The following is a 17,499-nucleotide window of genomic DNA, read 5'->3' on the forward strand; positions in this document are numbered from 1 at the left end:
CGTACTAGGCTCAGGCGGAGGGTGACATTCAAAGGCTCGGAGCGCAAGTAGCGAACTGTTAAGAGGATTACTTACTGTCAATCAGTTACAACGCTGAATACATTAAAATACAATTTAAAGTAAACACGCTCAACGGCTGCTCGTTAAAAGCATAAAAGTGGCGAGAGGGGTGAAAAATAGCGAACACAAGAACGCGTATACGCGAGCAAGCGCGCCGTTTTGCGCGGCGACTGCACTGATAATTGTAAAAAGTTTCGCACAATCTTGCGCATTCACAAGTATATATGCAGCAGCTATTATATATAATTTAAATAGTTTTTCGTCCGCTATTAGCAGATATTTTATTGTTTATCTTGTATTTTTATTTCAAAGATTTTTTAAATTATTATAGATAACATAAGATAACATAATAAAAATATATATCCTTAGATACAGCATTTTAAAAAAAGGATAGCGACGAGCCTTAACTGAATACGCCTAAGGCATAAAGCAACTCAGTTATATACTAATTAACGTTAAATTACGTTATAAGGGGCAAACGATTGTTAAGAACTATATTAAGCAGAAGACATTTTATTTTTTGTCGCAATTTGTTCAAACCCTCGGGTAGGACCTCATTATTTATTGTAATGAGGACATACCCGATCCTAAGCAACGATTGTGGGTTGCATTTTTAAGGGTGAATGAGCCAGTGTATTTACAGGAACAAGGGTTTTTTACTCCTCCTCCTTGATCGGATGGTGAGTACTCACTATCCGGTAGGTCATTTAACAATGCACCTACAAATAATATACTTAAAAAATCAAAATGTTGTCAACATTGTTGTTGGTAGAACAAATTATTTCTATACTTTTTTACTTATACTCCAAATAAAAATATAGATTTATTTATGCGACAGGGCTGTAATAAATCAGCATAAGCCCTAACAGGTGGAGCGGTAAATCCCTACGTTTACATACAGACAACATTACCGCGCGGTGACGCCACGCCTTTAATTTTTGCTTGTATTTTTTCGCTGACTTCACAAAAGCGAGGTCGTTATCGTACATAAGCGTTTTGTAGTTGGAGGGGGTGTTATTAATCGTGCTCTTTTTTGTGTTAGAAATAGATATGCCAAATTTATGTAGACACAAATGAAATCTGAAAAATAAATAATAGATTACTGTAAATATTTTAATGAAATAACTTTGGAAAGATAAACTTTATTATCTTTCCAAAGTTTCTTGGTTCTTAAGTTTTTTATTTATTTGACACCAGCGACCCGCCCCGGCTTCGCACGAGTGCATTGCTAAATATATTACAGAATACCTTACAACGTTCACAGTTTTTCAGTCGTTAGAAAATACAACCCGCTATGTCCCTGCGCTTTAAATCTGTAATATCTTCGAAAATATTCATTTAAATTACATGCTGTAAAGGGTCACATTGATCTATATTAAATTCACAGTGTATTTAAGGTACTTAATTGGATTAACTTAAATGAGGATTAAAGCTGTATTGCTTTAAATCGCTTCGAAAATAAGCCATTATTTCTCGTAATAAGTAAAGGATAAAAATGGTTATTGTGGGTTATCCTTAAGAGATCGACATATACCATCCTGGGCTTTTTTGAAGACCTTTATAAGATGTACAATACTGTACTACATTATTTTCATCTATCTTTACGACATCACTTCAGAAACGTTAAAAAAGATAAATGTGTCTCTGCTATATTGTGCATGTATGCATATAAACCTTCGTCTTGAATCAATCTATCTCTTAATAGAAACCGCATCAAAATCTGTTGTGTAATTTTATAGATCTAAGCATACATAGGGGCAGACAGCGGTAAGCGACTTTGTTTTATACTTTGTAATGATGATCGTTATAGGTAACCCATCGTGGGTTACCTGATGATCAGATAGATATTGACACTGGAAGACATAAACGAGATGACTTATATTAGTTGCATAATCCATGCGTCACCAACCGTTGAACTTAGGATGCTGTCTCTCTCTCTCTGTCTCGTATTCACTCACTCGTCTTCTATCCGGAACACAAGAATTTTATAAAGGCGAAAGTTTGTGTGTGTGGATGTTTGTTACTGTTTCACGCAAGAACTACTGAATTGATTTTAATGAATCTTTACAATAATATAGCTTATACATCAGGATAACACATAAGCTATAATTTATAAAGATATCGTGTGAATAATACCTGACAAATAATCGCCAAAACGTAACGAAACCGCGGGTATTAAGTATTATATAATCGTAAAATGTGAATACAGTGCTTAAAGGGCTTACTTGAATAAAGTACTACTTGTAAATCATGATTTTGATAAAGGCGTATAAGGCTGTAATAAAGATGTCTTTTGTGTACCGTAGCAATGTAAACATTATAAAACAAGAAAAACAATTTAATCTCTTAAACGACCTCCGTGGTCGAATAGTGTGTACACCGGTTTTCGTGGGTACGCCACTCCGAGGTCCCAAGTTCGATTCCCGGCCGAATCGATGTAGATAAAGTTCATTAGTTTTCTTTGTTGTCTTGGGTCTGGTTTGTGGTACCGTCGTTACATCTGATTTTTCATAACACAAGTACTTTAGCTACTTATATTGGGCTCAGAGTAATGAATGTGGTGTTGTTAAATATTTAATATTATTTATTATTAAAGAGCCTACTTGAATAAAGTACTACTTGTATGACATGATTCTGATTAAGGCGTAAGGCTGTATTCAATATACCTTTTGTGTAACGTAGCAAAGTAAACATTATAAAACAAGAATAACCAAAACTTGAATAAATATTTAATCTCTTAAACAATGTAAAACTACAGGTTTTGTGTTAATAAAACCTTTATTTTCAACGACGAAATTTTCATAATGTTTACATTTAAGCCGATAGAGTTACACGGGTAACATATACACTGATTTCCATCTTGTTAATAAATACTATACCTACTTCCTGACCCGACTTCATACGTATATTTTTCACGATATTATCGAATTTTATGTTGATATTAAACCTAGTAAAACTAAATAGGTATAAACGTGTCACGGGTTTTTTTTTAAATATAGAATTGACAGGCAAATTGGTAATTACTTGATGGTACGGTTTCATGCAAGCTCGTCTGTGAAGGTACCACCTATTCATCATATCTTCTACCGTCAAACAGCAATACTTAGTATTTTTGTACTCCGGTCTCAAAAGCGAGTGAGCCGGTATAACCACAGGCACAAGGGACATAACATCTTAGTTCATAAGGTTGGTGGCGCATCGGAGTAGAGTGAACGGAGTGGTTACTATATCTCACAACAGGAATGTCTATGGACGGTAGTCCACTAACCATAAGGTGACATGTTACTGATGACGATGAAGGTGACAATGATATTGATGATTAAAATTATGATGATAACAATGATTATGATGACATTGATGATCATAATGATGACATTGATGATCATAATGATGACATTGATGATCATAATGATGACATTGATGATCATAATGATGACATCGATGATCATAATGATGATGATGACAATATTGATGATTAAGATATAGATTAAGGCATATTATTCCATACAAGATTATATTGATGATAAAAAAGCGTGGAGTTAATGCTTGTTGACTTCCAGGCAGGAGACATAACATACATATAATGGTATCAAATACCATTAACATGACTGTATTTTTAGACGTTGAAAAAGAGTAACTTTCTTCTCGGTAGAATCTACATTCCGAACCGGTGGTAGCTTTACTTTAAATAGTTTGTTAAATGACGATTCAAAAATGCTTGTAAAAGCCTACTTGAATAAAGTATATTTTGATTTGATTTGATTTGATTTGATTTGATGATGACGACGATGGAAATGATTTTGATAAAAATACCATAATGTTAACACTCGTATCGACTACAATACAGTAAGCAATACAAATAATCAAACAAAGATACATCAAGCAATCAATATAAATTGTTTAATTAAAATCATTCATATTTAAGTAATTCCGAAACACACAATAACACAATATGCCTTACAATAATACAGAGGAAGTATGTTTTACACACATCCGGACCGCTCAACGATTTATACGTCAGCTATCAATGCATTATCGGTAACGCGGCTGCGGTGAATTGAACTCATTAAAATTATTGCATATGCAAAGCTCTGTAGTGTTGGGATTTATATCGATATGCTATAGAAATTGAACATGTACATTTTTAATGTAAAAAACTGATTTATTTAAATTAGTGTAATACTCTATGCTATATATGCAAATGTAAAATGCAAATCTGTTTCAAAATGATTTGATGGAAAATAACAGATTTCATCTGATACATGCTGACGATAACCTCCATAAGTATCGAATATAATGTGAATTATAAACACATAATAAGCTCATATATTGGTGCTTGTCCATAGAAAACGTCGTCGTGTAAAATTCACGTGCGACAAAGAGCCATCTCAGTTGCTTCATTTAAATCATTATAAAGTACTAATTCACGCACGTGTTAATGTCAGGTGGTAACTCTACGTCCTTTTCTGTGCACCATAAAACGTGGATGCAATTTCTGATGATTGGTTGAGCATTTAAGACGTGAAAGCATAACAAACAAACAAATAAATAAATTCACTTTCGTGTTTATAGTATTTTATAGCATTTGAGGCAAATTAATCTCTGTATCTATACGTCCGAACGTAAATGTAAAATATAAAAAAAATGGTTACTGGTGAAATTGGCAAGAAATTAAAAAATGGCGAAAATAATATGATGTTAGTTTAAACTGTGATCTGATATAAAATATAAATAATATACGATACATCAGTTATTTTTGTAATCTCAACAATAACATCTAAAATATTTTATTTCATGTTTCGAAAATATAATAATATTAAATACAAAAGCACCTTTGAATCTTCAAATTGCAGGTCTATTACGTCAGTTCAATTTTAACCACGGTTGTGGTTACTATTGACTCACTAATTCAAGCAATATTGTAATTTAACTAATGGACTTTTGATTTGTACAGTCGGGGTAAGAAAAGGTTTGTCACCTTAAGATCTATTTTCGTGTGCTCAGTATGAGCGATAACCTGCTTTACTGATGAGTATGACGTATTGCGTCGCAATGACATTATAAGTCGCATCTAGCAAAGAGTATAATAGCGTTTAAAAGCTATAAAAATAATAAGAAGAAGCCGTCAATCGGTATGATAATTAACAACTTTTCACGAAACGTAATACCAATTCGTGAATGCTCGTGTAACATCGGAGATTAGGACATTGTCTTGTCTCAAAAGAGAGTGCATAGTAGTAATCCTACTTCCTACTAATATTATAAACGCGAAAGTTTGTGTGTATAGATCTGGCTGATTTCTCTGAGGTATGGATGGATATTTGTTACTCTTTCACGTAAAAATTACTGAACGGATTTGGATAAAATTTTGCACACAGATAGAATATGTACTGGAATAACATATTGGACACTTTTTATCCCGGGAAAACATAAAATCTTTCGGGAACGCGGGTGAAACCCCAGGACGGAAGAAGTAAATAAAATAGTAAAAATAAATAGTAATTATGGTAACATTTATTCATTTAAACAAATCTTATTTATTTTATTAAAAACGAGTACATCCGCCATTCGTATCAATCACAGCTTGTAGTCGCTGTCGCATTGATCCAAAAAGGCGAGAGCATATGTCGGTTCCTCTGAAGCTCTCCCAAACACTTCGGCAATGCTCTAAGAGAGCTGCTTTGGTTCTATCGTTATTATTTATCCACCGCTGCACCATCAAAAATTATAGATTTTCGATAGGGTTTATATCCGCCGCTTTTGCAGGCAAAAGACTCACCACCACTTCCCGGTGCCGATGGAACCACTCAACACACGTCACGTCATTACATTAACCGTCACTCAAAACAACGGCCGAATAATATTACAAGCGTTTTTATTCTAATTGTTGTAAAATTACAAGATATTGCAAGAAAATATATGACACTGACAGACTTTGACAATTCAGTAGAAGATATCATATCTAATTTAAATCTTGTAATGATTTATTAGGCCATTAAAAAGGTTTCATGTTGATATGACACTAGACGTAGTCCAAAGATGTTACACTATTTTGAACCAAGTTATCATACGATGTTAGTTTAAATTTACATGCAGTTGTCTGTTTAGTGCTTTAGTTTCAAAAGGTACTAAGAGTTTACGACTTGATAAAGGAATGAATTTGAAAACTGACGAAGGTTTTCTTACTCTGACTGCACATTTTTGTACAAACATGGAAGTAAAAAACAACAACTAGGAATAAACCAAAAATAAATAAAGGTTTAACAGTAAGAGAGGACTCTCCTCATGAGAATCAATTTGGAGTTTACTCCACCACGCTATATATAAGGATCGATGGATTCCCGACAAAAATAGATTTCCTCACGAAGTTATCCTTACTGCAGATCATGGGATAAATTATAAATACCTACCAATTGAGTTAACGAATTCTCAGTGTTGCTAGCGTCGGCTTTAAACTAATGTGTAATGATTCGTGTAATATTTGAGCAATATTACACAATGTAAAATCATTTACGAATCTATACTAATATTATAAATGCGTTAATTAATATAAAGTTAATTATAAATTATCTGTCTGTCTGTTACACATTCACGGGTAAACTATTGAAAAGAATTTGATTAAATTTCGTATAAAGCAAGCTTGAACTTTAAGGACATAGGCAATTTTTTTTCATAACACTTGACCATTAAAACGCAAACATAGCCTCGGGCGACAACTAGTATGAAATATAAAATGTATTATTAATGACATACTTTTATTAAAATACCAAAATATGTACTTTATTCACTAATAAGCTTTGTTAATCGTCTTTAAGCAGTCAGTTATTTTGGAGTTATCATTCATTTAAAAACGTAGGCTTTGCTCCAGAAAGTGCGCAAGGCGAAATTTTGTATTTGCTGAGTCGGAATTTCGGTGTTACAAAACCAATTTATATTCAAAACATCATAGTTAAACATTATTTATTTCCAATTGTTCTCTTTGAGTAATACTTTGGATATAAACTATTTTCTTACGTATGCGTGTCAAAGTTTCTTTATGGATGTCGCTTCTAAGCACGTATGGTACCACACGTTCCGAGTGATTTATCGACAAACATATCCCATCTCTATTTACAGAACGGTTCCATATAAAATTGATGCAAGTGTGCATTTAAACTATTGTTTGTGAGCTCTAACTACGCATATTGAATCGAAATGCACATGCGACTCAGATCTAGAACAGCTGTTATAGCCCAGTGATAAGATCATGTGTATCTTAAATGATGATTGCGATTCGAAACCAAGTAAGTTCTGTTGAAATTGACATTTCGTGAGGAAACCTGCATACGTCTAATACCAATAAAATTTTGCCACATGTGTATCCCCCAAGTATCATTAGAGCAGCATGGTGGAATCAGCCTGTACCTTCTCCTCAAAAGGAGAGGCAGCCTGTAAGTGTTCTACACATTTACAGGATTTTACTTTACTGTTTTGCATTGAATTTATAAATTCAAAAAGGTAATTTAAATCTGACAAACATTAAAATATAATACTTCGAATTTCACGATGAGTGTACTTACCCAGATGAGATTGCACAAAGCCAAGGGTTACCAAATAAATTTGAAATCCCGAGTCCGAACAATAAAATATATTGCAGTTTTTGTCAAGAATTTATCAATAGCAGATGCAATGGGGGTGGACGCGTTGTTAGAGCCTTAAGCCTTGCAAATTAAGTGGAAGAGCACTATTGGAACTGCCCTTGATCTCTCTCAACATTGCCGTACCAACGGACTACTAGTATACGGAATAAGAAATTGCATCTGTCTGTGTACACACTTGTTACTGGTTTCCTCTATCCTCCTAACCTGCTAAGACCAGTCTTAGATTGGTATATCATTTAGTGCAATATTAATTAATTTATTGCATATAGAATTATACACTAAAAGTGTGGCATAAGATTATTTTGTACTTTTTATTCGTTACAAAAAATACTATGTTCCATCGAGGTCGTAACTAAAAGGACGCTAGGAAGACTTAACTCAATTCCACCCTTTCACAATCACAAAAAAATGATAACAATACCCATACCGGAAACCATTAATAACTGTCTGTTTTAATTTTGTGGTTAAATGGAATTTGCTAAAAGCTTATCCTAATAAATACTACCGAAGGAAACTTAACCCCTATTTCACAAGGATCGTCAATTTATACCCGGAAGGGTAAACGGGTTGGGTATAATTAATAGCCTTATAAGTGGTTGGTTACCAACCGATTCTTAATTTACACTCGACAAATACATTTCTGTTTGTAGCTCATAAATCCGTACATATTGCGCCTCAGGCAATATCGAATCGTACATTTAATCGTAAAGTAAATTATTATATTTTAGGAATTAAACGTTCGCTCCCAGGCTGGTTTGCATATTAATAATGTAAAAAGCTGTTCCGTAAAAATATTTTCAACGGAATGGTCACGATCGTCAAAAAGGTGCGTAAAATTTCCAAATAAGTCTTCTGAAAGGTTTCGTAATGCCCTTCCAATTAAACATAAGGCTTGTTATAGGATGAAAAGGGTCAGGATAGGAACTTGCGACTGTCACATAATGACCATATGTCGCGAAGGTGGTATCAACTTCAATATACGAATAATTTGATTAAACCATTTATAATAAAAATTACAATTATTCCATTTCATCAAGCTTACATAAACTTTGGGAAATTCACCTTTTTTGCACCAACTCGACCTGACCCGGCGATTTATAGCCGGGAAAACGAGCCAAGCTAAAATTGATGGCCGCAAAATGGCGACTGGTTTAACCTGCCAGCTAATCGTGCTCTAACTGGAGATTTGGAAACTCAGAATATGAGGGGTGAGAAAATTTGTGGTTTAACGGGTGACTGATTTATTATGGGACAGTTAACGAGAACCTCCGAATTTTATTAAAATATTGGAGGGGATTTGTTGGGCAATTTAATTGTAAGGAGTTATTGATACAAAAGTAAAGATTTGAATATTCCCATATTTTAGAAACATTAAGATTTATTCGCTTAAAAACACAGAATCAAAAGTACAAAGAACGAGGTAAAAAAATCTGCGCAATATACTAAGCATAGCTATTGTAGATCAAGGGTGTAGTCCGCCTTCGCTAAAAAGCTGCTGTATCAGGCTATCTGTCTCATCCTGTTACTGCGATTTTTGCAGCGCTGATTTTAGCTGATTTTTACGACTACGTAACAATGCATTTATTTCTTTTTTTTAATCGTCATTTTTTCTATGAATTATCCTACTTACCTACTTCTGTAAGCATTGTATGCACATGGTCTCAATATATTAATAATTACTCCAAAATATCCTGATCATAAAAATGTTATCACAGCGCAAACAACTATTCCTTTAAATTCATGTTTGATATCATTGAAATAAAACAATATTTAACTCAGATTTATAATTTAAACACATCTAACTACTTACTTCGTCAAAAAGACGATTATAATATACGCGGACACTCTTATGGGCTACCTTATGTCACCAACGTCCATAGAGATTGGTGCTGTACGATATATTGTGTGCCCTTGCGCCTGTCGTTACGTTGGTTCCCTAATCCTTCAAAAGCATGTTTGGCGGTAGAATGATGAGTAGGCCAACCAAACGAACTTGCACAAAGCCTTACCGCCGTAACACATTTTCTGCTTATCAGATGTGCGTGTACGGAGCGCAACAAAGAACATAACATTCGAAGATTTATTAAATCAAAATCAAAATATACTTTATTCAAGTAGGCTTTTACAAGCACCTTTGAATTATACACATTTAATAAACTATTTAAAGTAAAACTACTATTATTATAATTATATTAAATCTCAATACATTACAGTTTTTATCGGTAATAAACGCTTTCCATGAATCAATCTTCTAAAAAGTTATAGTAATAGAAAATTCATGCAATATCAACATATCAATTTATGAGTAATAAGCTACGACACCGTTTGACTGAACATGACGGGTAGCACATATAAATATATATTTCATTGATTGAACGATATTATTTTCCTGCGAAAAATGTATCAAAAGAAATTTTAATCATAAACAATCTGAAACTAAAGAATCACGATGTTACTGAAAGAACCAACATTCAAATTTCTCAAACATTCGACACTTAAACAAACATCCCTGTAAAGCTGTAAGACGATACGTTAACAAAAGACCTACTTGTTCTTTTTACTGTAATACAAGGCTTAGGATTTTCTTTAACGGAATAAATAAAGATGTAGCAATACGTAAAGAAGATCAACAAAACCGAATATTGGAAAAATAAATGATCCTTGAAGAAACAAGAGGATAAGTCAATATGAAACAAAACGAAGGTTTCATAAATATCTCGCTGATATCCCTTTAATATTACACATGCTAATGTAACCCATCCCGCTAAACCTGTCATCATAATATTATGATACACGTGTAAACACGTTATCAAAATCAAAATATACTTGATTCGAGTAAGATTACCGACACAGGTTACGAGTAGGAACCGGTGGTAGCTTTACTTTTAATGTAATTTTCCGGTTCGGAATGTAGATTCGATGCTGGGCTAATGCGCCCTTTTTATGTAGGTAGTCTATTATTATATACAGTGACTCACAAAAATACTAAGAATTGCTGCTTTACGCTAGACGGGCGCATTAAATTCTTAATAAAAATATTAATATTAAAAAATATTTGGTGTATGATTAATTGTTTTACGGAATGAAAATACTCAGTGAACGAATACAATTAACAGATAAAACCATTTTGTAAAGTGCTGTCCCGGATTTTCCACATAGATATTGCGTATCGTATTGCTTTTGTTATTGTGTAATGAAAATTTATTTATATTCCCTAAAATCACATTTTTTTCCCGAGATTAATTTTTATTAATTTCCATTGTATATTTTGTATCTGAATTATTTTATGTATCTAAAACCAGCTTTAATTTAAATATATTTTTAATATTCATTGAGTATTAAGCAGGCTGTGATCTATGCGAAAGTAACTCTGTCTTGCTGGTTGTGTCTGTCTTTCTGTCTGTTGCTCTTTACAGCTAAAACACTGAAATTGTTAACCAATTGTTACTTACCTAGTTAAAATTTACTACGAAGCAAACTTGAACTCCAAGGCAACATTTTTATGACTAACATCTGATCCAGTACCAACGCGAGCAAAGGCGCGGGCAACAATTAGTTGCCTATAATTAAAACATTCGTGCCTACTCTTCTTCAGACCTTGTATCTGTACAAAATAGTTCAAATAGGCCTAAGAAGTCACATCTGATGTAGATGCATCATACATTACAACATCAGATGATTTTGTACAAAATTTTAAATTAAAAAAGTAAATATTTTACTTCGACATTATTGGTTCTAAAATAAACCTTTTGGTGATAATCTTACAATAAATAAAATTTGACCTATGGACCCGTCGTCGTCTAATATCGAATTGGGTATGTTTCTTCTGCTATTTAGCTACCAAAGAACACTAACAATGGCATTTCCAAAAAAACCTTTAAATGTTTTAATCTCGCCCTGGATCCCTGAAAATAAAACAATGTTTACATTAAATTCATTCGTAAAAACAATGACTGCAGCGTAATTGCACGTAAATCTTCCGGAGTAAGAAATGCAATTAATTTCAAATTCGTTATCATAGCGCACAAGACTTCTTCTTCGCTATTTATTTTATTACTTTGGTTAACCGACGCTACGTTTGCGACTGGTCTGCATTGGTTTTTGTATTCTATTACCCTCGGCAGCCTCTTTAGACTATTGACGATGGCTGTAGTTCTTTAGAGACCAAGTTCAAATCCTGAGCTGAACCTTTGAGTCTAGAAAATCTTTGCACGTGGATAAGATTTGGGAAGTCAATATTAATACCTACATGTGTATAATTTCAATTATATTCTACTCCTTGTGTTTCCACCAACCACCATTGGAGAAGTGTATGGTAGCCAAAACATTTCATCAAACGAAAAGGAGCTGTAAGCCCAGCAGTGGGTTCATTTTCATGTTGTTACTTACTATATACAAAATTTGGTGTCTATGCTGTGTCTTACTGTGTACTTAAAAGTCTGGCCCTGCATTGGATCTCTCTCCAGTTGCATTGGATTGCTATCCCATCGAAGAATGAGGGTCTGTCTTTATTTTGAATGATTAGTCTCATTTGCACCTATTTTAAGGCAGTAATGATTAATCATACATTGCCGATGTCTGATGCCAACGGCCATTTAACATCCTTTGATCGAATTGTTCACCTGTGTTTTTATTCAGACAATGTAAAGTAACAGTTTTGCTAATGTCCATACTGCTGGGCTAAAACTTACTGTACTTTAGAGGAGAATATCTGTAGATGTATGGTAAATTATCATCCGACGTTTGTAGACGCCTTCATCGTTGATCTCGGCAGATTTAGAGACAAACAAAGTTAGGTAATATATAAAATGTATTTGAAATAAAATAAGCAACGATATATGTTTCCTCTTTTAAATCTTGACAACATTTATTAATGCTCCTGTGGGTTGGTACATTTCCGCACAAAACGGACCAATTATAAAAATGAAACATTTGTCCAGTTAAAAAGAATCCTTAAATATAATGTTTACGAAAATTCTGGTTGAACGCATGCCAACGAAAGCGTCCGTCGAAAAAGTCCTATTGTGGTCTGGTAATTGAATTTCACTACAAAACCTAACAATATATACCACTACTGAACGTATGTCCGTGCACGTGTGCATCACACCAATTTTTGTATTTATTAAAACTCATCTTTCAACTTATTTTTTTATTAATAAATATTACGGTTTAAATACTAAACAAACCTTAATTATTCAAAATATTATATAAACCAATTTTACTTTCATTTAACGACAAGTTTAATCTACATTTCGACGACGTGACTAACTTTGATTAATTGATTTCATTTAACGTGTCCCCTATGAAATGATGAAATACGTCCCTTTAAATAATGATGAAATACAAATACAGAAATCAGGATTATTAATCTTATTGTAGACTTCCTCAAACATGTGGGCCAGAATTGAGGAAAAACTTAGAAAATCGGAAAAAATAAACAACAGCCTTTAAATACGGCCTTCTGTAGAAGTTTGAAACTTGTTCTATCTCAGCTTCAATGCGGGTTGAAGATATACATGGCATCCACTAAACCAGCGGTGAGGTATATCTTCAACATTTTTTTTTTGTATAGATTGGTGGACGGGCTAATTCCTGATGGTAAGCTGATGGTCACCACCGCCCATAGTCAGTGGTGCTCTACGAAATATTAACCATTCCTTACATTGGGAACTAAGATGTTATGTCCCTTGTGCCGGTAGTTACACTGGCTCACTCACCCTTCAAACCAGAACACAACAATACTGAGTACTCTTGTTTGGCGGTAAAATATCTGATAAGTGAGTGATACCAACCCAGACGAACTTGCATAAAGCCCTACTACCAAGAGCAAGAAGCAAGAAATATATAGCCAAATTTTTTGCGTCACAATGTTGTATAATATAAAATCACAGTTATGACTCTTATAATTACTTTTTTTGTTAAAAAACAATTGTTTTTGGAATGAAGTTCGTTTACGCGGTTAACATTGAAAGAAATCGTAACGTAAAGGAAAGGAAAATATCATGAACAAAGCCCCCCCCAACTTTTCCCTCTCTTTTCTGACTTACTATTTCTTTTTTTTAAATACAGTTTTATATAATGTTATTGAAAATTATGTTTTGTTATTATCTTAATTCACACGGATTTATTTATACACAAAATAGGTGACCCGAGTTGACTCAGTGCTTAGAACACATGCATCCTAACTGATGACTGTGGGTTCAAACCCAGGCAAACACCACTAAATTTTCATGCGATAAATAAAAGAAAATATCGTAATGAATCCCGAATGTGTCTAATTTCATTGAATTCACATGTGTGTTCCACCAACCTGTATCGCAGCAGTGTGGTGAAATATACTCCAAAAAACGAAGATGAGGTCTTAGCCAGCTGTGGAACAATTACAGACAGTTACTTACGTAAATAAGTACTTACTATGTACAAAATTTGATGTCTATGCTGTTGACCGTTGAGGAGTTCTTTTGTCTGGAGCCAAAATGCATTGTCATGTTAAATTTCAACTACAGAGTTGAAAGGAAGGAAAAAGAAGGAAGATGTTACAATGAAATGCATATGATGAATTAGCATTCAGAGCAAGATTCGCAGATGCAAGATTCGATCCGAACAAACTGAACATTGCAAGATTAATTGTGACTATATCTGTTCCAAAATCTCTGTGAATAATCGTAATCGTCGTTGGCTGTAACGTTAGTGTAGTCGTAACAGAGACCGGGATTACTGATGCTTATGACGGTGTTTCCGGACAGCGGACGAGTAACCGGATGTCAATTTGACCGTGTGTTCGGTGTTGGGTTATACTGATTTTTCCAGCTGCATTTATCACGAAATGTGGAGTTAAATTTGTACCAATTTGTATTCTGTCTCTAATCGCGTTCAATCGATTCAATATTTTTGTCGATTAAGTCATCTTGTCTTATATAAAAAGAGCAATATATATTTTTTTTTTTTTAAATTGTATCTGCGCTTTTTGTTCTGAAAATATGATATTTTTTATTATAATTCAGTAATATCATCATCACCTTTATTTGGTTTGAAGTGAAAAGTTTTAATAATTTACACAATCAAAAATTATATCTTTAAAGTGTTGTGAACATTGACATACCGTTACACGTTAAGAACATATTGTTATACATAATTTCTGCGTTCCTCTTTTTTGGGATAGTTAATAATAAATCTACATCCTATACTTTTTATTGAAAACTATTTAAATGCAATAAAAATCCATTTGTTAAACCAATCGTTTATATAAAGTCATAAAATGTAGAAAATTTTATTCTATTTTTATCAGAACCAAAAGTCTATTCAAAATTTCAACAAAAACGGTTGGATTAATTTAACACATATTTCAATTGCACAATAATACTTTGTTATTGATTTTCCAAAATCACCGAAATAGTATTGGTTGGCTCTTATATCGAAGTATAAAAAACTGATCAATATAAGAGGTCAATTACATTAACTGGTGTCTAAGATTGATCACCTCTCTGCAAAAACGAAACATCGATACTGGAAGCGATTTGGTCGGGTGATGTTTTTTCATCAGAGCCCGATCGAAAGTTTGTTAAATCTTAATTAAGACTCCATCAGACTTTCGCATCACTCCATCGCTTTTGAATTACGGACACACGGGAAGCCAAAACTGCAGACCCGACAGGATTATCGTCAAAACTCAAGCAATAGTTTGTATTGCTGTTTCCGTTTCAATGGTGTTTGATCGAATATAATCACAAGTTGGCGCCCTTGCTTCTTCGCGTTTAAAGGAGTGACCGTTAGGTATAAAAAAGTAGCCTACGTTCTCCTTGGAGCTCAAGCTTGAGTCATACCAAATTTCATCAAGTTCATCAAATTTAAATATATTTTAGGTTAGAGATTTTTTTATAGTGTTTTGTATTCAATTTAATTTAATTATTGTTGTATACGCTGTGTTGTGATGTATTTACAAATAAAATATTATTCTATTCTGTGCTATTGTAATAATGACACTAGGGTGCATGTTTGTCTTCATTAAACCTTCATGCATTTCTTGCTCAGCAACTAAAAACACCAATACCCATCAAGTTCTGTTCTCCACTTTACGACATACGTGACCGAACCGGTAAGGCTGCGTTCATATGGGAACAATAACAATCGATTTTAAACGTATTAAAGCGAAATGTTTATTCGACGGATTTCCATTCGTTTGAAATACGAACAGTCACACTTACCCTCAGTTATCACCCACACCAGTCTGTGTAGCCTTCGCTACAGCAAACCAAATGCGATCAATTTTTGTATTCGATGTTCGACCATTTCGCTTTACTATTAAAAAATTATATATTAATTATAAAATTATGTATGAAAATCAACGAATACTATACGATTCCATAAATGTATTTAACGGTATAGTTTCTTTATCTAAGTAGGTACCACCCACTCATCACGTATTCTACAGCTAAACGAGTGAGCAAGTACCAGCACAAGAGACATAACATCTTAATTTTCAAAATAATTCACATTTATTACAACGCCAATGTCTATGGGTGGTGACCACTTACCATAAGGTTACCACTTTTGCCATTTTACCTACCAATTTAAAAATTAAAAAGAAACACTATTTATTGGATAACCTTACATGTACTGTAAAAGTACTTGCAGTACATTGTTGTGAACACAATCTTAGACTAGCTATTTTACGACCAATGTTAATCTTTTGTAATTGACGGTAAGTTCGGAACTGAACTTAGGGTTCCGTACACTTTTGTCTATCCAGTGTTTTAAGATATAATGTTAGTGTCTGTGCACAAAGTTGCTATAATCGCTTTATATAGGTATTTTAGGTGACTTTGTTAACAGTTTTAAAGCCAAATTAATACTACTAAATCTACTACAGCAGTACTTTACTGTATTATCAAAGGTCGTATCTCACTATTGATATGTTATTTGGCTCATTTAAATAATCATTATTATAAACATTAACGACCTCCGTGGTCGAGTAATGTGAACACCGGTTTTCGTGGGTACGGCATTCCGAGGTCCCGAGTTCGATTCCTGGCCGATTCGATGTAGAAAAGGTAATTAGTTTTCTATGTTGTCTTGGGTCTGGGTGTATGTGGTACCGTTTTTACTTTCGATTTTCCATAACACAAGTGCTTTAGCTACTTACATTGGGATCAGAGTAATGTATGTGATGTTGTCCAATATTTATTTATTTAAACAATGTCACATATAACTTTCAATATATTTGCATTAAAGAATTTCGTAATTTAAGCTTTATGATGTTAAAATTTGGTTGCTGTATCAATAATAATTAACTATTCGTTCCCTTTTTTAAATCTCCACAACGCAGACAACATTTAAATACAAAGCCATTCACAATAGTTTTACAAATATTAATGCTTATTATTGTGTAACGAATGTACAGTAACCATAAAATCGGGTTGAATAATAAAATAATATCTAAATAGAATTGAACCCTATACCTGAGGAGTCAACTCAAACTAAAAGATGCTAGATTATCCATTTGAACTGAAACTAATTGAATACGAAATAATGATTCGCTTTGAATATATTTCCGTCTAAAAAAGTTCATTAAACATTACCGCCTTGAGTCACACGGCTCTTACGCTCCGTGTAAAAGCCGACTCGTGTAGGGAGTGATTGATTACGACGACCCGACCCGTAGTACAAACACATCCAAAACTTTTTCATTATTAAACTCGTGTCTCCGAGGCTGAGTATCATATAAAGACGGAGAGAAGGAACCACTTTGAAGTTGTTTGATCATTTGCTAACAGTTTTTTGTTTTAAATTTCACTTGAAA

The 17,499-nt window shown here is 33.6% G+C and overlaps 2 protein-coding genes across 5 annotated transcripts in view; one reads left to right on the plus strand and one right to left on the minus strand.

Moving 5' to 3' along the window:
• Positions 1-17,499, plus strand: part of LOC113399525 (uncharacterized protein) — a 463,929-nt gene that overhangs the window by 414,357 nt on the left and 32,073 nt on the right. The gene's annotated exons all lie outside the window — the stretch shown is intronic.
• The window catches only part of LOC113399535 (cytochrome c oxidase subunit 4 isoform 1, mitochondrial), a 181,350-nt gene continuing 170,489 nt past the window's right edge, over positions 6,639-17,499 (minus strand). The window contains exon 6 of the mRNA XM_064218929.1: positions 6,639-6,649. The gene's annotated coding sequence lies outside the window, so the exon portion shown is untranslated. The remainder of the gene's footprint in view (positions 6,650-17,499) is intronic.

This window comes from Vanessa tameamea, chromosome 25, assembly GCF_037043105.1.
Source record: "Vanessa tameamea isolate UH-Manoa-2023 chromosome 25, ilVanTame1 primary haplotype, whole genome shotgun sequence".
Classification (NCBI taxonomy): Eukaryota; Metazoa; Arthropoda; class Insecta; order Lepidoptera; family Nymphalidae; genus Vanessa; species Vanessa tameamea.